Raw genomic sequence first — 20,210 nt, 5'->3', positions numbered from 1 at the left:
GAGAAACAAAGTCACCAGGCCAGGTTCCTGATGTCAGTTTGCAGGAGGCACTTGGCACTGTCAAACCAGCCACAGGTGCCTGTGGGGGCCCCTTGCATCTGGGAGGTATCCTGATCCGTTCGTAATTTCAGCAGGCAGCCAGCCACTCCATGCCACCGGGCACTGGACATGAATCATGGCGTTTCCCCAGAGAAACAAAAGTCACCAGGCCAGGTTCCTGATGTCAGTTTGCAGGAGGCACTTGGCACTGTCAAACCAACCACAGTTGCCTGTGGGGGCCCCTTGCATCTGGGAGACATCCTGATCTGTTCGGAATTTCAGCAGGCAGCCGGCCACTCCATGCCACAGGGCACTGGACACGAACGATGGCCTTTCCCCAGAGAAACAAAAGTCACCAGGCCAGGTTCCTGATGTCAGTTTGCAGGAGGCACTTGGCACTGTTAAACCAGCCACTGTTGCCTGTGGGGGCACCTTGCATCTCGGAGGTATCCTAAATCGTGAGGAATTTCATCAGGCGACCGGCCACTACTTGCCACTAGGCCCTGAACACATACCATGGCATTTCCCCTGAGAAGCAAAAGGCACCAGGCCAGGTTCCTGATGTCAGTTTGCAGGAGGCACTTGGCACTGTTAAACCAGCCGCAGGCGCCTGTGGTGGTACCTTTGGTCTGGGAGGCATCCTGATCCGTGCGGAATTTCAACAGACAGCCGGTCAATCCGGGCCACCGGGCCCAGGACACGAGCCATAGCCTTTCCCCTGGGAAACAAAAGTCACCATGCCAGGTTCCTGATGTCAGTTTGCAGAAGGCGCTTGGCACTGTCAAACCAACCACAGTTGCCTGTGGGGGCCCCTTGCATCTGGGAGGCATCCTGATCCGTTCGGAATTTCAGCAGGCAGCCGGCCACTCCATGTCACCGGGCACTGGACATGAATCATGGCGTTTCCCCAGAGAAACAAAAGGCACCAGGCCAGGTTCCTGATGTCAGTTTGCAGGAGGCACTTGGCACTGTCAAACCAGCCACAGTTGCCTATGGGGGCACCTTGCATCTGGGAGCTATCCTCAACCGTGAGGACTTTCAGCAGGCGCCCGGCCACTACTCGCCACAGATCCCTGCACAGGAACCATGGCCTTTCCCCAGAAAAACAAAACTCAGCAGGCCAGGTTCCTGATGTCACTTTGCAGGAGGCACTTGGCACTGTCAAACCAGCCACAGTTGCCTGTGGGGGCATCTTGCATCCTTGTGGTATCCTCATCCGTGCGGAATTTCAGCAGGCGGACGGCCACTCCAGGCCACCGGGCACTGGACACGAACGATGGCCTTTCCCCAGAGAAACGAAAGTCAGCAGGCCAGATTCCTGATGTCAGTTTGCAGGAGGCACTTGGCACTGTCAAACCAGCCACAGTTGCCTGTGGGGGCACCTTGCATCTAGGCTGTATACTGATCCGTTCGGAATTTCCGCAGGCATCCAGCCATTCCGGTCCACAGTGCCCTGGACATGAACCATGACCTTTCCCCAGAGAAACAAAACTCACCAGGCCAGGTTCCTGATGTCAGTTTGCAGGAGGCACCTGGCACTGTCAAACCAGCCACAGTTGCCTGTGGTGTTACCTTAGGTCTGGGAGGCATCCTCATCCGTTCGGAATTTCAACAGACAGCCGGCCAATCCGGGCCACCCGGCCCTGGACTTGAACTATGGCCTTTCCCCAGAGAAACAGAAGTCACCAGGCCAGGTTCCTGATGTCAGTTTGCAGGAGGCACTTGGCACTGTCAAACCAGCCACAGGTGCCTGTGGGGGCCCCTTGCATCTGGGAGGTATCCTGATCCATTCGGAATTTCAGCAGGCAGCCGGCCACTGCGGGCCGCCGTGCACAGGACACGAACGATGGCCTTTCCCCTGAGAAACAAAACTCCCCCGGCCAGGTTGCTGATGTCAGTTTGCAGGAGGCACTTGGCACTGTCAAACCAGCCACAGTTGCCTGTGCGGGCTCCTTTCATCTGGGAGGTATCCTCAACCGTGAGGAATTTCAGCTGGCGGCCGGCCACTACTCGCCACCAAGCCCTGCACAGGAACCATGGCCTTTCCCCAGAGAAACAAAAGTCACCAGGCCAGGTTCCTGATGTCAGTTTGCAGGAGGCACTTGGCACTGTCAAACCAGCCACAGTTGCCTGTGGGGGCACCTTGCATCCTTGTGGTATCCTCATCCGTGCGGAATTTCAGCAGGCAGCCGGCCACTCCAAGCCACCGGGCCCTGGACACGAACCATGGCCTTTCCCCAGAGAAACAAAAGTCACCAGGCCAGGTTCCTGATGTCAGTTTGCAGGAGGCACTTGGCACTGTCAAACCAGCCACAGGTGCCTGTGCGGGCATCTTGCATCCTTGTGGTATCCTCATCCGTGCGGAATTTCAGCAGGCAGCCGGCCACTCCTGGCCACCGGGCACTGGACACGAACGATGGCCTTTCCCCAGAGAAACAAAAGTCACCAGGCCAGGTTCCTGATGTCAGTTTGCAGGAGGCACTTGGCACTGTCAAACCAGCCACAGTTGCCTGTGCGGGCACCTTGCATCTAGGCGGTATACTGATCCGTTCGGAATTTCCGCAGGCATCCGGCCACTCCGGTCCACCGTGCCCTGGATAAAAACGATGGCCTTTCCCCTGAGAAACAAAAGTCACCAGGCCAGGTTCCTGATGTCAGTTTGCAGGAGGCACTTGGCACTGTCAAACCAACCACAGGTGCCTGTGGGGGCCCCTTGCATCTGGGAGGTATCCTGATCCGTTCGGAATTTCAGCAGGCAGCCGGCCACTCCGGGCCACCGGGCCCAGGACACGAGCCATAGCCTTTCCCCTGGGAAACAAAAGTCACCATGCCAGGTTCCTGATGTCAGTTTGCAGAAGGCGCTTGGCACTGTCAAACCAACCACAGTTGCCTGTGGGGGCCCCTTGCATCTGGGAGGCATCCTGATCCGTTCGGAATTTCAGCAGGCAGCCGGCCACTCCATGTCACCGGGCACTGGACATGAATCATGGCCTTTCCCCAGAGAAACAAAAGTCACCAGGCCAGGTTCCTGATGTCAGTTTGCAGGAGGCATTTGGCACTGTTAAACCAGCCACTGTTGCCTGTGGGGGCACCTTGCATCTCGGAGGTATCCTAAATTGTGAGGAATTTCAGCAGACGACCGGCCACTACTGGCCACTAGGCCCTGGACACAAACCATGGCATTTCCCCTGAGAAGCAAAAGGCACCAGGCCAGGTTCCTGATGTCAGTTTGCAGGAGGCACTTGGCACTGTCAAACCAGCCACAGTTGCCTATGGGGGCACCTTGCATCTGGGAGCTATCCTCAACCGTGAGGACTTTCAGCAGGCGCCCGGCCACTACTCGCCACAGAGCCCTGCACAGGAACCATGGCCTTTCCCCAGAAAAACAAAACTCAGCAGGCCAGGTTCCTGATGTCACTTTGCAGGAGGCACTTGGCACTGTCAAACCAGCCACAGTTGCCTGTGGGGGCATCTTGCATCCTTGTGGTATCCTCATCCGTGCGGAATTTCAGCAGGCGGACGGCCACTCCAGGCCACCGGGCACTGGACACGAACGATGGCCTTTCCCCAGAGAAACGAAAGTCACCAGGCCAGATTCCTGATGTCAGTTTGCAGGAGGCACTTGGCACTGTCAAACCAGCCACAGTTGCCTGTGGGGGCACCTTGCATCTAGGCTGTATACTGATCCGTTCGGAATTTCCGCAGGCATCCAGCCATTCCGGTCCACCGTGCCCTGGACATGAACCATGACCTTTCCCCAGAGAAACAAAACTCACCAGGCCAGGTTCCTGATGTCAGTTTGCAGGAGGCACCTGGCACTGTCAAACCAGCCACAGTTGCCTGTGGTGTTACCTTAGGTCTGGGAGGCATCCTCATCCGTTCGGAATTTCAACAGACAGCCGGCCAATCCGGGCCACCCGGCCCTGGATTTGAACTATGGCCTTTCCCCAGAGAAACAGAAGTCACCAGGCCAGGTTCCTGATGTCAGTTTGCAGGAGGCACTTGGCACTGTCAAACCAACCACAGTTGCCTTTGCGGGCCCCTTGCATCTGGGAGGCATCCTGATCCGTTCGGAATTTCAGCAGGCAGCCGGCCACTCCATGCCACCGGGCACTGGACATGAATCATGGCGTTTCCCCAGAGAAACAAAAGTCAGCAGGCCAGGTTCCTGATGTCAGTTTGCAGGAGGCACTTGGCACTGTTAAACCAGCCACTGGTGCCTGTGGGGGCATTTGCTTCTAGGTGGTATCCACATCTGTGCGGAATTTCAGCAGGCAGCCGGCCACTACTAGCCACCGGGCACTGCACATGAACCATGGCCTTTCCCCAGAGAAACAAAAGTCACCAGGCCAGGTCACTGATGTCAGTTTGCAGGAGGCACTTGGCACTGTCAAACTACCAACATTTGCCTGTGGGGGCACCTTGCATCTGGGAGCTATCCTGATCCGTTCAGAATTTCAGCAGGCAGCCGGCCACTCCAGGCCGCCGTGCACTGGACACGAACGATGGCCTTTCCCCAGAGAAACAAAACTCCCCCGGCCAGGTTGCTGATATCATTTTGCAGGAGGCACTTGGCACTGTCAAACCAGCCACAGGTGCCTGTGGGGGCGCCTTGCATCTGAGAGATATCCTGATCCGTGCAGAATTTCAGCAGGCATCTAGCCACTCCGGGCTACGGGGCTCAGAAGTGGAACGATGGCCTTGCCCCAGAGAAACAAAGTCACCAGGCCAGGTTCCTGATGTCAGTTTGCAGGAGGCACTTGGCACTGTCAAACCAGCCACAGTTGCCTGTGGGGGCCCCTTGCATCTGGGAGGTATCCTGATCCGTTCGGAATTTCAGCAGGCAGCCGGCCACTCCGGGCCACCGGGCCCAGGACACGAGCCATAGCCTTTCCCCTGGGAAACAAAAGTCACCATGCCAGGTTCCTGATGTCAGTTTGCAGGAGGCACTTGGCACTGTCAAACCAACCACAGTTGCCTGTGGAGGCCCCTTGCATCTGGGAGGTATCCTGATCCGTTCGGAATTTCAGCAGGCAGCCGGCCACTCCGGGCCACCAGGCCCAGGACACGAGCCATAGCCTTTCCCCTGGGAAACAAAAGTCACCATTCCAGGTTCCTGATGTCAGTTTGCAGAAGGCGCTTGGCACTGTCAAACCAACCACAGTTGCCTGTGGGGGCCCCTTGCATCTGGGAGACATCCTGCTCTGTTCGGAATTTCAGCAGGCAGCCGGCCACTCCATGCCACCGGGCACTGGACATGAATCATGGCATTTCCCCAGAGAAACAAAAGTCAGCAGGCCAGGTTCCTGATGTCAGTTTGCAGGAGGCACTTGGCACTGTCAAACCAGCCACAGGTGCCTGTGGGGCCGCCTTGCATCTGAGAGATATCCTGATCCGTGCAGAATTTCAGCAGGCATCTGGGCACTACGGGCTACGGGGCTCAGAAGTGGAACGATGGCCTTGCCCCAGAGAAACAAAGTCACCAGGCCAGGTTCCTGATGTCAGTTTGCAGGAGGCACTTGGCACTGTCAAACCAGCCACAGGTGCCTGTGGGGGCCCCTTGCATCTGGGAGGTATCCTGATCCGTTCGGAATTTCAGCAGGCAGCCGGCCACTCCGGGCCACCGGGCCCAGGACACGAGCCATAGCCTTTCCCCTGGGAAACAAAAGTCACCATGCCAGGTTCCTGATGTCAGTTTGCAGAAGGCGCTTGGCACTGTCAAACCAACCACAGTTGCCTGTGGGGGCCCCTTGCATCTGGGAGACATCCTGATCTGTTCGGAATTTCAGCAGGCAGCCGGCCACTCCATGCCACCGGGCACTGGACATGAATCATGGCGTTTCCCCAGAGAAACAAAAGTCAGCAGGCCAGGTTCCTGATGTCAGTTTGCAGGAGGCGCTTGGCACTGTCAAACCAGCCACAGGTGCCTGTGGGGGCCCCTTGCATCTGGGCGGTATCCTGATCCGTTCGGAATTTCAGCAGGCAGCCGGCCACTCCGGGCCAACGGGCCCAGGACACGAGCCATAGCCTTTCCCCTGGGAAACAAAAGTCACCAGGCCAGGTCACTGATGTCAGTTTGCAGGAGGCACTTGGCACTGTCAAACTACCAACAGTTGCCTGTGGGGGCAGCTTGCATCTGGGAGCTATCCTCAACCGTGAGGAATTTCAACAGGCAGCCGGCCACTCCAGGCCGCCGTGCACTGGACACGAACGATGGCCTTTCCCCAGAGAAACAAAAGTCACCAGGCCAGGTTCCTGATGTCAGTTTGCAGGAGGCACTTGGCACTGTTAAACCAGCCACTGTTGCCTGTGGGGGCACCTTGCATCTCGGAGGTATCCTAAATCGTGAGGAATTTCATCAGGCGACCGGCCACTACTTGCCACTAGGCCCTGAACACATACCATGGCATTTCCCCTGAGAAGCAAAAGGCACCAGGCCAGGTTCCTGATGTCAGTTTGCAGGAGGCACTTGGCACTGTTAAACCAGCCGCAGGCGCCTGTGGTGGTACCTTTGGTCTGGGAGGCATCCTGATCCGTGCGGAATTTCAACAGACAGCCAGCCAATCCGGGCCACCCGGCCCTGGACTTGAACCATGGCCTTTCCCCAGAGAAACAAAAGTCACCAGGCCGGGTTCCTGATGTCAGTTTGCAGGAGGCACTTGGCACTGTCAAACCAGCCACAGGTGCCTGTGGGGGCCCCTTGCATCTGGGAGGTATCCTGATCCGTTCGGAATTTCAGCAGGCAGCCGGCCACTCCGGGCCACCGGGCCCAGGACACGAGCCATAGCCTTTCCCCTGGGAAACAAAAGTCACCATGCCAGGTTCCTGATGTCAGTTTGCAGAAGGCGCTTGGCACTGTCAAACCAACCACAGTTGCCTGTGGGGGCCCCTTGCATCTGGGAGGCATCCTGATCCGTTCGGAATTTCAGCAGGCAGCCGGCCACTCCATGCCACCGGGCACTGGACATGAACGATGGCCTTTCCCCAGAGAAACAAAAGTCACCAGGCCAGGTTCCTGATGTCAGTTTGCAGGAGGCATTTGGCACTGTTAAACCAGCCACTGTTGCCTGTGGGGGCACCTTGCATCTCGGAGGTATCCTAAATTGTGAGGAATTTCAGCAGACGACCGGCCACTACTGGCCACTAGGCCCTGGACACAAACCATGGCATTTCCGGTGAGAAGCAAAAGGCACCAGGCCAGGTTCCTGATGTCAGTTTGCAGGAGGCACTTGGCACTGTCAAACCAGCCACAGTTGCCTATGGGGGCACCTTGCATCTGGGAGCTATCCTCAACCGTGAGGACTTTCAGCAGGCGCCCGGCCACTACTCGCCACAGAGCCCTGCACAGGAACCATGGCCTTTCCCCAGAAAAACAAAACTCAGCAGGCCAGGTTCCTGATGTCAGTTTGCAGGAGGCACTTGGCACTGTCAAACCAGCCACAGTTGCCTGTGGGGGCATCTTGCATCCTTGTGGTATCCTCATCCGTGCGGAATTTCAGCAGGCGGACGGCCACTCCAGGCCACCGGGCACTGGACACGAACGATGGCCTTTCCCCAGAGAAACGAAAGTCACCAGGCCAGATTCCTGATGTCAGTTTGCAGGAGGCACTTGGCACTGTCAAACCAGCCACAGTTGCCTGTGGGGGCACCTTGCATCTAGGCTGTATACTGATCCGTTCGGAATTTCCGCAGGCATCCAGCCATTCCGGTCCACCGTGCCCTGGACATGAACCATGACCTTTCCCCAGAGAAACAAAACTCACCAGGCCAGGTTCCTGATGTCAGTTTGCAGGAGGCACCTGGCACTGTCAAACCAGCCACAGTTGCCTGTGGTGTTACCTTAGGTCTGGGAGGCATCCTGATCCGTGCGGAATTTCAACAGACAGCCGGCCAATCCGGGCCACCCGGCCCTGGACTTGAACCATGGCTTTTCCCCAGAGAAACAAAAGTCACCAGGCCAGGTTCCTGATGTCAGTTTGCAGGAGGCACTTGGCACTGTCAAACCAGCCACAGTTGCCTGTGGGGGCCCCTTGCATCTGGGAGGTATCCTGATCCGTTCGGAATTTCAGTAGGCAGCCGGCCACTCCAAGCCACCGGGCACTGGACATGAATCATGGCGTTTCCCCAGAGAAACAAAAGACAGCAGGCCAGGTTCCCGATGTCAGTTTGCAGGAGGCACTTGGCAGTGTTAAACCAGCCACTGGTGCCTGTGGGGGCATTTGCTTCTAGGTGGTATCCTCATCTGTGCGGAATTTCAGCAGGCAGCCGGCCACTCCTAGCCACCGGGCACTGGACATGAACCATGACCTTTCCCCAGAGAAACAAAACTCACCAGGCCAGGTTCCTGATGTCAGTTTGCAGGAGGCACTTGGCACTGTCAAACCAGCCACAGTTGCCTGTGGGGGCACCTTGCATCTAGGCGGTATACTGATCCCTTCGGAATTTCCGCAGGCATCCGGCCACTCCGGTCCACTGTGCCCTGGATAACAACGATGGCCTTTCCCCTGAGAAACAAAAGTCACCAGGCCAGGTTCCTGATGTCAGTTTGCAGGAGGCACTTGGCACTGTCAAACCAGCCACAGGTGCCTGTGGGGGCATCTTGCATCCTTGTGGTATCCTGATCCGTTCGGAATTTCAGCAGGCAGCCGGCCACTCCAGGCCACGGGGCACTTGACACGAAACATGGCCATTCCCCAGAGAAACAAAAGTCACCATGCCAGGTTCCTGATGTCAGTTTGCAGGAGGCACTTGGCACTGTCAAAACAGCCACAGGCGCCTGTGGTGGTACCTTTGGTCTGGGAGGCATCCGGATCCGTGCGGAATTTCAACAGACAGCCAGCCAATCCGGGCCACCCGGCCCTGGACTTGAACCATGGCCTTTCCCCAGAGAAACAAAAGTCACCAGGCCAGGTTCCTGATGTCAGTTTGCAGGAGGCACTTGGCACTGTCAAACCAGCCACAGGTGCCTGTGGGGGCCCCTTGCATCTGGGAGGTATCCTGATCCGTTCGGAATTTCAGTAGGCAGCCGGCCACTCCATGCCACCGGGCACTGGACATGAATCATGGCGTTTCCCCAGAGAAACGAAAGACAGCAGGCCAGGTTCCTGATGTCAGTTTGCAGGAGGCACTTGGCACTGTTAAACCAGCCACTGGTGCCTGTGGGGGAATTTGCTTCTAGGTGGTATCCTCATCTGTGCGGAATTTCAGCAGGCAGCCGGCCACTACTAGCCACCGGGCACTGGACATGAACCATGGCCTTTCCCCAGAGAAACAAAAGTCACCAGGCCAGGTCACTGATGTCAGTTTGCAGGAGGCACTTGGCACTGTCAAACTACCAACAGTTGCCTGTGGGGGCACCTTGCATCTGGGAGCTATCCTCAACCGTGAGGAATTTCAGCAGGCAGCCGGCCACTCCAGGCCGCCGTGCACTGGACACGAACGATGGCCTTTCCCCAGAGAAACAAAACTCCCCCGGCCAGGTTGCGGATGTCATTTTGCAGGAGGCACTTGGCACTGTCAAACCAGCCACAGTTGCCTGTGCGGGCTCCTTTCATCTGGGAGGTATCCTCAACCGTGAGGAATTTCAGCTGGCGGCCGGCCACTACTCGCCACCAAGCCCTGCACAGGAACCATGGCCTTTCCCCAGAGAAACAAAAGTCACCAGGCCAGGTTCCTGATGTCAGTTTGCAGGAGGCACTTGGCACTGTCAAACCAGCCACAGTTGCCTGTGGGGGCATCTTGCATCCTTGTGGTATCCTCATCCGTGCGGAATTTCAGCAGGCAGCCGGCCACTCCAGGCCACCGGGCACTGGACACGAACGATGGCCTTTCCCCAGAGAAACAAAAGTCACCAGGCCAGGTTCCTGATGTCAGTTTGCAGGAGGCACTTGGCACTGTCAAACCAGCCACAGTTGCCTGTGCGGGCACCTTGCATCTAGGCGGTATACTGATCCGTTCGGAAGTTCCGCAGGCATCCGGCCACTCCGGTCCACCGTGCCCTGGATAACAACGATGGCCTTTCCCCTGAGAAACAAAAGTCACCAGGCCAGGTTGCTGATGTCAGTTTGCAGGAGGCACTTGGCACTGTCAAACCAGCCACAGGTGCCTGTGGGGGCATCTTGCATCCTTGTGGTATCCTGATCCGTGCGGAATTTCAGCAGGCAGCCAGCCACTCCAGGCCACGGGGCACTTGACACGAAACATGGCCATTCCCCAGATAAACAAAAGTCACCAGGCCAGGTTCCTGATGTCAGTTTGCAGGAGGCACTTGGCACTGTCAAACCAGCCACAGGCGCCTGTGGTGGTACCTTTGGTCTGGGAGGCATCCTGATCCGTGCGGAATTTCAACAGACAGCAGGTCAATCCGGGCCACCCGGCCCTGGACTTGAACCATGGCCTTTCCCCAGAGAAACAAAAGTCACAGGCCAGGTTCCTGATGTCAGTTTTCAGGAGGCACTTGGCACTATCAAACCACCCACAGGTGCCTGTGGGGGCCCCCTGCATCTGGGAGGTATCCTGATCCGTTCGTAATTTCAGCAGGCAGCCAGCCACTCCATGCCACCGGGCACTGGACATGAATCATGGCGTTTCCCCAGAGAAACAAAAGTCAGCCGGCCAGGTTCCTGATGTCAGTTTGCAGGAGGCACTTGGCACTGTCAAACCAGCCACAGGTGCCTGTGGGGGCCCCTTGCATCTTGGATGTATCCTGATCCGTTCGGAATTTCAGCAGGCAGCCGGCCACTCCGGGCCACCGGGCCCAGACACGAGCCATAGCCTTTCCCCTGGGAAACAAAAGTCACCATGCCAGGTTCCTGATGTCAGTTTGCAGGAGGCACTTGGCACTGTCAAACCAACCACAGTTGCCTGTGGGGGCACCTTGAATCTAGGAGGTATACTGATCCGTTCGGAATTTCCGCAGGCATCCGGCCACTCCGGTCCACCGTGCCCTGGATAACAACGATGGCCTTTCCCCTGAGAAACAAAAGTCACCAGGCCAGGTTCCTGATGTCAGTTTGCAGGAGGCACTTGGCAATGTCAAACCAGCCACAGGTGCCTGTGGGGGCATCTTGCATCCTTGTGGTATCCTGATCCGTTCGGAATTTCAGCAGGCAGCCGGCCACTCCAGGCCACGGGGCACTTGACACGAACCATGGCCATTCCACAGAGAAACAAAAGTCAGCAGGCCAGGTTCCTGATGTCAGTTTGCAGGAGGCACTTGGCACTGTCAAAACAGCCACAGTTGCCTGTGGGGGCCCCTTGCATCTGGGAGGTATCCTGATCCGTTCGGAATTTCAGTAGGCAGCCGGCCACTCCAAGCCACCGGGCACTGGACATGAATCATGGCGTTTCCCAGAGAAACAAAAGACAGCAGGCCAGGTTCCCGATGTCAGTTTGCAGGAGGCCCTTGGCAGTGTTAAACCAGCCACTGGTGCCTGTGGGGGCATTTGCTTCTAGGTGGTATCCTCATCTGTGCGGAATTTCAGCAGGCAGCCGGCCACTCCTAGCCACCGGGCACTGGACATGAACCATGGCCTTTCCCCAGAGAAACAAAACTCACCAGGCCAGGTTCCTGATGTCAGTTTGCAGGAGGCACTTGGCACTGTCAAACCAGCCACAGTTGCCTGTGGGGGCATCTTGCATCCTTGTGGTATCCTCATCCGTGCGGAATTTCAGCAGGCAGCCGGCCACTCCAGGCCACCGGGCCCTGGACACGAACGATGGCCTTTCCCCAGAGAAACAAAAGTCACCAGGCCAGGTTCCTGATGTCAGTTTGCAGGAGGCACTTGGCACTGTCAAACCAGCCACAGGTGCCTGTGCGGGCACCTTGCATCTAGGCGGTATACTGATCCGTTCGGAATTTCCGCAGGCATCCGGCCACTCCGGTCCACCGTGCCCTGGATAACAACGATGGCCTTTCCCCTGAGAAACAAAAGTCACCAGGCCAGGTTCCTGATGTCAGTTTGCAGGAGGCACTTGGCACTGTCAAACCAGCCACAGGTGCCTGTGGGGGCATCTTGCATCCTTGTGGTATCCTGATCCGTTCGGAATTTCAGCAGGCAGCCGGCCACTCCAGGCCACGGGGCACTTGACACGAAACATGGCCATTCCCCAGAGAAACAAAAGTCACCATGCCAGGTTCCTGATGTCAGTTTGCAGGAGGCACTTGGCACTGTCAAAACAGCCACAGGCGCCTGTGGTGGTACCTTTGGTCTGGGAGGCATCCTGATCCGTGCGGAATTTCAACAGACAGCCAGCCAATCCGGGCCACCCGGCCCTGGACTTGAACCATGGCCTTTCCCCAGAGAAACAAAAGTCACCAGGCCAGGTTCCTGATGTCAGTTTGCAGGAGGCACTTGGCACTGTCAAACCAGCCACAGGTGCCTGTGGGGGCCCCTTGCATCTGGGAGGTATCCTGATCCGTTCGGAATTTCAGTAGGCAGCCGGCCACTCCATGCCACCGGGCACTGGACATGAATCATGGCGTTTCCCCAGAGAAACGAAAGACAGCAGGCCAGGTTCCTGATGTCAGTTTGCAGGAGGCACTTGGCACTGTTAAACCAGCCACTGGTGCCTGTGGGGGAATTTGCTTCTAGGTGGTATCCTCATCTGTGCGGAATTTCAGCAGGCAGCCGGCCACTCCAGGCCACCGGGCACTGGACATGAACCATGGCCTTTCCCCAGAGAAACAAAAGTCACCAGGCCAGGTCACTGATGTCAGTTTGCAGGAGGCACTTGGCACTGTCAAACTACCAACAGTTGCCTGTGGGGGCACCTTGCATCTGGGAGCTATCCTCAACCGTGAGGAATTTCAGCAGGCAGCCGGGCACTCCAGGCCGCCGTGCACTGGACACGAACGATGGCCTTTCCCCAGAGAAACAAAACTCCCCCGGCCAGGTTGCTGATGTCAGTTTGCAGGAGGCACTTGGCACTGTCAAACCAGCCACAGTTGCCTGTGCGGGCTCCTTTCATCTGGGAGGTATCCTCAACCGTGAGGAATTTCAGCTGGCGGCCGGCCACTACTCGCCACCAAGCCCTGCACAGGAACCATGGCCTTTCCCCAGAGAAACAAAAGTCACCAGGCCAGGTTCCTGATGTCAGTTTGCAGGAGGCACTTGGCACTGTCAAACCAGCCACAGTTGCCTGTGGGGGCATCTTGCATCCTTCTGGTATCCTCATCCGTGCGGAATTTCAGCAGGCAGCCGGCCACTCCAGGCCACCGGGCACTGGACACGAATGATGGCCTTTCCCCAGAGAAACAAAAGTCACCAGGCCAGGTTCCTGATGTCAGTTTGCAGGAGGCACTTGGCACTGTCAAACCAGCCACAGTTGCCTGTGCGGGCACCGTGCATCTAGGCGGTATACTGATCCGTTCGGAATTTCCGCAGGCATCCGGCCACTCCGGTCCACCGTGCCCTGGATAAAAACGATGGCCTTTCCCCTGAGAAACAAAAGTCACCAGGCCAGGTTCCTGATGTCAGTTTGCAGGAGGCACTTGGCACTGTCAAACCAACCACAGTTGCCTTTGCGGGCCCCTTGCATCTGGGAGGCATCCTGATCCGTTCGGAATTTCAGCAGGCAGCCGGCCACTCCATGCCACCGGGCACTGGACATGAATCATGGCGTTTCCCCAGAGAAACAAAAGTCAGCAGGCCAGGTTCCTGATGTCAGTTTGCAGGAGGCACTTGGCACTGTTAAACCAGCCACTGGTGCCTGTGGGGGCATTTGCTTCTAGGTGGTATCCTCATCTGTGCGGAATTTCAGCAGGCAGCCGGCCACTACTAGCCACCGGGCACTGCACATGAACCATGGCCTTTCCCCAGAGAAACAAAAGTCACCAGGCCAGGTTCCTGATGTCAGTTTGCAGGAGGCACTTGGCACTGTCAAACCAGCCACAGTTGCCTGTGCGGGCACCTTGCATCTAGGCGGTATACTGATCCGTTCGGAATTTCCGCAGGCATCCGGCCACTCCGGTCCACCGTGCCCTGGATAAAAACGATGGCCTTTCCCCTGAGAAACAAAAGTCACCAGGCCAGGTTGCTGATGTCAGTTTGCAGGAGGCACTTGGCACTGTCAAACCAACCACAGTTGCCTTTGCGGGCCCCTTGCATCTGGGAGGCATCCTGATCCGTTCGGAATTTCAGCAGGCAGCCGGCCACTCCATGCCACCGGGCACTGGACATGAATCATGGCGTTTCCCCAGAGAAACAAAAGTCAGCAGGCCAGGTTCCTGATGTCAGTTTGCAGGAGGCACTTGGCACTGTTAAACCAGCCACTGGTGCCTGTGGGGGCATTTGCTTCTAGGTGGTATCCTCATCTGTGCGGAATTTCAGCAGGCAGCCGGCCACTACTAGCCACCGGGCACTGCACATGAACCATGGCCTTTCCCCAGAGAAACAAAAGTCACCAGGCCAGGTCACTGATGTCAGTTTGCAGGAGGCACTTGGCACTGTCAAACTACCAACATTTGCCTGTGGGGGCACCTTGCATCTGGGAGCTATCCTGATCCGTTCAGAATTTCAGCAGGCAGCCGGCCACTCCAGGCCGCCGTGCACTGGACACGAACGATGGCCTTTCCCCAGAGAAACAAAACTCCCCCGGCCAGGTTGCTGATATCATTTTGAAGGAGGCACTTGGCACTGTCAAACCAGCCACAGGTGCCTGTGGGGGCGCCTTGCATCTGAGAGATATCCTGATCCGTGCAGAATTTCAGCAGGCATCTAGCCACTCCGGGCTACGGGGCTCAGAAGTGGAACGATGGCCTTGCCCCAGAGAAACAAAGTCACCAGGCCAGGTTCCTGATGTCAGTTTGCAGGAGGCACTTGGCACTGTCAAACCAGCCACAGTTGCCTGTGGGGGCCCCTTGCATCTGGGAGGTATCCTGATCCGTTCGGAATTTCAGCAGGCAGCCGGCCACTCCGGGCCACCGGGCCCAGGACACGAGCCATAGCCTTTCCCCTGGGAAACAAAAGTCACCATGCCAGGTTCCTGATGTCAGTTTGCAGGAGGCACTTGGCACTGTCAAACCAACGACAGTTGCCTGTGGGGGCCCCTTGCATCTGGGAGGTATCCTGATCCGTTCGGAATTTCAGCAGGCAGCCGGCCACTCCGGGCCACCAGGCCCAGGACACGAGCCATAGCCTTTCCCCTGGGAAACAAAAGTCACCATTCCAGGTTCCTGATGTCAGTTTGCAGAAGGCGCTTGGCACTGTCAAACCAACCACAGTTGCCTGTGGGGGCCCCTTGCATCTGGGAGACATCCTGATCTGTTCGGAATTTCAGCAGGCAGCCGGCCACTCCATGCCACCGGGCACTGGACATGAATCATGGCATTTCCCCAGAGAAACAAAAATCAGCAGGCCAGGTTCCTGATGTCAGTTTGCAGGAGGCACTTGGCACTGTCAAACCAGCCACAGGTGCCTGTGGGGGCGCCTTGCATCTGAGAGATATCCTGATCCGTGCAGAATTTCAGCAGGCATCTAGGCACTACGGGCTACGGGGCTCAGAAGTGGAACGATGGCCTTGCCCCAGAGAAACAAAGTCACCAGGCCAGGTTCCTGATGTCAGTTTGCAGGAGGCACTTGGCACTGTCAAACCAGCCACAGGTGCCTGTGGGGGCCCCTTGCATCTGGGAGGTATCCTGATCCGTTCGGAATTTCAGCAGGCAGCCGGCCACTCCGGGCCACCGGGCCCAGGACACGAGCCATAGCCTTTCCCCTGGGAAACAAAAGTCACCATGCCAGGTTCCTGATGTCAGTTTGCAGAAGGCGCTTGGCACTGTCAAACCAACCACAGTTGCCTGTGGGGGCCCCTTGCATCTGGGAGACATCCTGATCTGTTCGGAATTTCAGCAGGCAGCCGGCCACTCCATGCCACCGGGCACTGGACATGAATCATGGCATTTCCCCAGAGAAACAAAAGTCAGCAGGCCAGGTTCCTGATGTCAGTTTGCAGGAGGCACTTGGCACTGTCAAACCAGCCACAGGTGCCTGTGGGGGCGCCTTGCATCTGAGAGATATCCTGATCCGTGCAGAATTTCAGCAGGCATCTAGGCACTACGGGCTACGGGGCTCAGAAGTGGAACGATGGCCTTGCCCCAGAGAAACAAAGTCACCAGGCCAGGTTCCTGATGTCAGTTTGCAGGAGGCACTTGGCACTGTCAAACCAGCCACAGGTGCCTGTGGGGGCCCCTTGCATCTGGGAGGTATCCTGATCCGTTCGGAATTTCAGCAGGCAGCCGGCCACTCCGGGCCACCGGGCCCAGGACACGAGCCATAGCCTTTCCCCTGGGAAACAAAAGTCACCATGCCAGGTTCCTGATGTCAGTTTGCAGAAGGCGCTTGGCACTGTCAAACCAACCACAGTTGCCTGTGGGGGCCCCTTGCATCTGGGAGACATCCTGATCTGTTCGGAATTTCAGCAGGCAGCCGGCCACTACTAGCCACCGGGCCCAGGACACGAGCCATAGCCTTTCCCCTGGGAAACAAAAGTCACCAGGCCAGGTCACTGATGTCAGTTTGCAGGAGGCACTTGGCACTGTCAAACTACCAACAGTTGCCTGTGGGGGCAGCTTGCATCTGGGAGCTATCCTCAACCGTGAGGAATTTCAACAGGCAGCCGGCCACTCCAGGCCGCCGTGCACTGGACACGAACGATGGCCTTTCCCCAGAGAAACAAAAGTCACCAGGCCAGGTTCCTGATGTCAGTTTGCAGGAGGCACTTGGCACTGTTAAACCAGCCACTGTTGCCTGTGGGGGCACCTTGCATCTCGGAGGTATCCTAAATCGTGAGGAATTTCATCAGGCGACCGGCCACTACTTGCCACTAGGCCCTGAACACATACCATGGCATTTCCCCTGAGAAGCAAAAGGCACCAGGCCAGGTTCCTGATGTCAGTTTGCAGGAGGCACTTGGCACTGTTAAACCAGCCGCAGGCGCCTGTGGTGGTACCTTTGGTCTGGGAGGCATCCTGATCCGTGCGGAATTTCAACAGACAGCCGGTCAATACGGGCCACCCGGCCCTGGACTTGAACCATGGCCTTTCCCCAGAGAAACAAAAGTCACCAGGCCAGGTTCCTGATGTCAGTTTGCAGGAGGCACTTGGCACTGTCAAACCAGCCACAGGTGCCTGTGGGGGCCCCTTGCATCTGGGAGGTATCCTGATCCGTTCGGAATTTCAGCAGGCAGCCGGCCACTCCGGGCCACCGGGCCCAGGACACGAGCCATAGCCTTTCCCCTGGGAAACAAAAGTCACCATGCCAGGTTCCTGATGTCAGTTTGCAGAAGGCGCTTGGCACTGTCAAACCAACCACAGTTGCCTGTGGGGGCCCCTTGCATCTGGGAGGCATCCTGATCCGTTCGGAATTTCAGCAGGCAGCCGGCCACTCCATGTCACCGGGCACTGGACATGAACGATGGCCTTTCCCCAGAGAAACAAAAGTCACCAGGCCAGGTTCCTGATGTCAGTTTGCAGGAGGCATTTGGCACTGTTAAACCAGCCACTGTTGCCTGTGGGGGCACCTTGCATCTCGGAGGTATCCTAAATTGTGAGGAATTTCAGCAGACGACCGGCCACTACTGGCCACTAGGCCCTGGACACAAACCATGGCATTTCCCCTGAGAAGCAAAAGGCACCAGGCCAGGTTCCTGATGTCAGTTTGCAGGAGGCACTTGGCACTGTCAAACCAGCCACAGTTGCCTATGGGGGCACCTTGCATCTGGGAGCTATCCTCAACCGTGAGGACTTTCAGCAGGCGCCCGGCCACTACTCGCCACAGAGCCCTGCACAGGAACCATGGCCTTTCCCCAGAAAAACAAAACTCAGCAGGCCAGGTTCCTGATGTCAGTTTGCAGGAGGCACTTGGCACTGTCAAACCAGCCACAGTTGCCTGTGGGGGCATCTTGCATCCTTGTGGTATCCTCATCCGTGCGGAATTTCAGCAGGCGGACGGCCACTCCAGGCCACCGGGCACTGGACACGAACGATGGCCTTTCCCCAGAGAAACGAAAGTCACCAGGCCAGATTCCTGATGTCAGTTTGCAGGAGGCACTTGGCACTGTCAAACCAGCCACAGTTGCCTGTGGGGGCACCTTGCATCTAGGCTGTATACTGATCCGTTCGGAATTTCCGCAGGCATCCAGCCATTCCGGTCCACCGTGCCCTGGACATGAACCATGACCTTTCCCCAGAGAAACAAAACTCACCAGGCCAGGTTCCTGATGTCAGTTTGCAGGAGGCACCTGGCACTGTCAAACCAGCCACAGTTGCCTGTGGTGTTACCTTAGGTCTGGGAGGCATCCTGATCCGTGCGGAATTTCAACAGACAGCCGGCCAATCCGGGCCACCCGGCCCTGGACTTGAACCATGGCTTTTCCCCAGAGAAACAAAAGTCACCAGGCCAGGTTCCTGATGTCAGTTTGCAGGAGGCACTTGGCACTGTCAAACCAGCCACAGTTGCCTGTGGGGGCCCCTTGCATCTGGGAGGTATCCTGATCCGTTCGGAATTTCAGTAGGCAGCCGGCCACTCCAAGCCACCGGGCACTGGACATGAATCATGGCGTTTCCCCAGAGAAACAAAAGACAGCAGGCCAGGTTCCCGATGTCAGTTTGCAGGAGGCACTTGGCAGTGTTAAACCAGCCACTGGTGCCTGTGGGGGCATTTGCTTCTAGGTGGTATCCTCATCTGTGCGGAATTTCAGCAGGCAGCCGGCCACTCCTAGCCACCGGGCACTGGACATGAACCATGGCCTTTCCCCAGAGAAACAAAACTCACCAGGCCAGGTTCCTGATGTCAGTTTGCAGGAGGCACTTGGCACTGTCAAACCAGCCACAGTTGCCTGTGGGGGCATCTTGCATCCTTGTGGTATCCTCATCCGTGCGGAATTTCAGCAGGCAGCCGGCCACTCCAGGCCACCAGGCCCTGGACACGAACCATGGCCTTTCCCCAGAGAAACAAAAGTCACCAGGCCAGGTTCCTGATGTCAGTTTGCAGGAGGCACTTGGCACTGTCAAACCAGCCACAGGTGCCTGTGCGGGCACCTTGCATCTAGGCGGTATACTGATCCGTTCGGAATTTCCGCAGGCATCCGGCCACTCAGGTCCACCGTGCCCTGGATAACAACGATGGCCTTTCCCCTGAGAAACAAAAGTCACCAGGCCAGGTTCCTGATGTCAGTTTGCAGGAGGCACTTGGCACTGTCAAACCAGCCACAGGTGCCTGTGGGGGCATCTTGCATCCTTGTGGTATCCTCATCCGTGCGGAATTTCAGCAGGCAGCCGGCCACTCCAGGCCGCGGGGCACTTGACACGAAACATGGCCATTCCCCAGAGAAACAAAAGTCACCATGCCAGGTTCCTGATGTCAGTTTGCAGGAGGCACTTGGCACTGTCAAAACAGCCACAGGCGCCTGTGGTGGTACCTTTGGTCTGGGAGGCATCCGGATCCGTGCGGAATTTCAACAGACAGCCAGCCAATCCGGGCCACCCGGCCCTGGACTTGAACCATGGCCTTTCCCCAGAGAAACAAAAGTCACCAGGCCAGGTTCCTGATGTCAGTTTGCAGGAGGCACTTGGCACTGTCAAACCAGCCACAGGTGCCTGTGGGGGCATCTTGCATCCTTGTGGTATCCTCATCCGTTCGGAATTTCAGTAGGCAGCCGGCCACTCCATGCCACCGGGCACTGGACATGAATCATGGCGTTTCCCCAGAGAAACGAAAGACAGCAGGCCAGGTTCCTGATGTCAGTTTGCAGGAGGCACTTGGCACTGTTAAACCAGCCACTGGTGCCTGTGGGGGAATTTGCTTCTAGGTGGTATCCTCATCTGTGCGGAATTTCAGCAGGCAGCCGGCCACTACTAGCCACCGGGCACTGGACATGAACCATGGCCTTTCCCCAGAGAAACAAAAGTCACCAGGCCAGGTCACTGATGTCAGTTTGCAGGAGGCACTTGGCACTGTCAAACTACCAACAGTTGCCTGTGGGGGCACCTTGCATCTGGGAGCTATCCTCAACCGTGAGGAATTTCAGCAGGCAGCCGGCCACTCCAGGCCGCCGTGCACTGGACACGAACGATGGCCTTTCCCCAGAGAAACAAAACTCCCCCGGCCAGGTTGCGGATGTCAGTTTGCAGGAGGCACTTGGCACTGTCAAACCAGCCACAGTTGCCTGTGCGG

The sequence above is a fragment of the Passer domesticus genome, chromosome 6 (genome assembly GCF_036417665.1).
Source record: "Passer domesticus isolate bPasDom1 chromosome 6, bPasDom1.hap1, whole genome shotgun sequence".
Lineage (NCBI taxonomy): Eukaryota > Metazoa > Chordata > Aves > Passeriformes > Passeridae > Passer > Passer domesticus.
Note: the sequence above shows the minus strand (reverse complement) of the source record.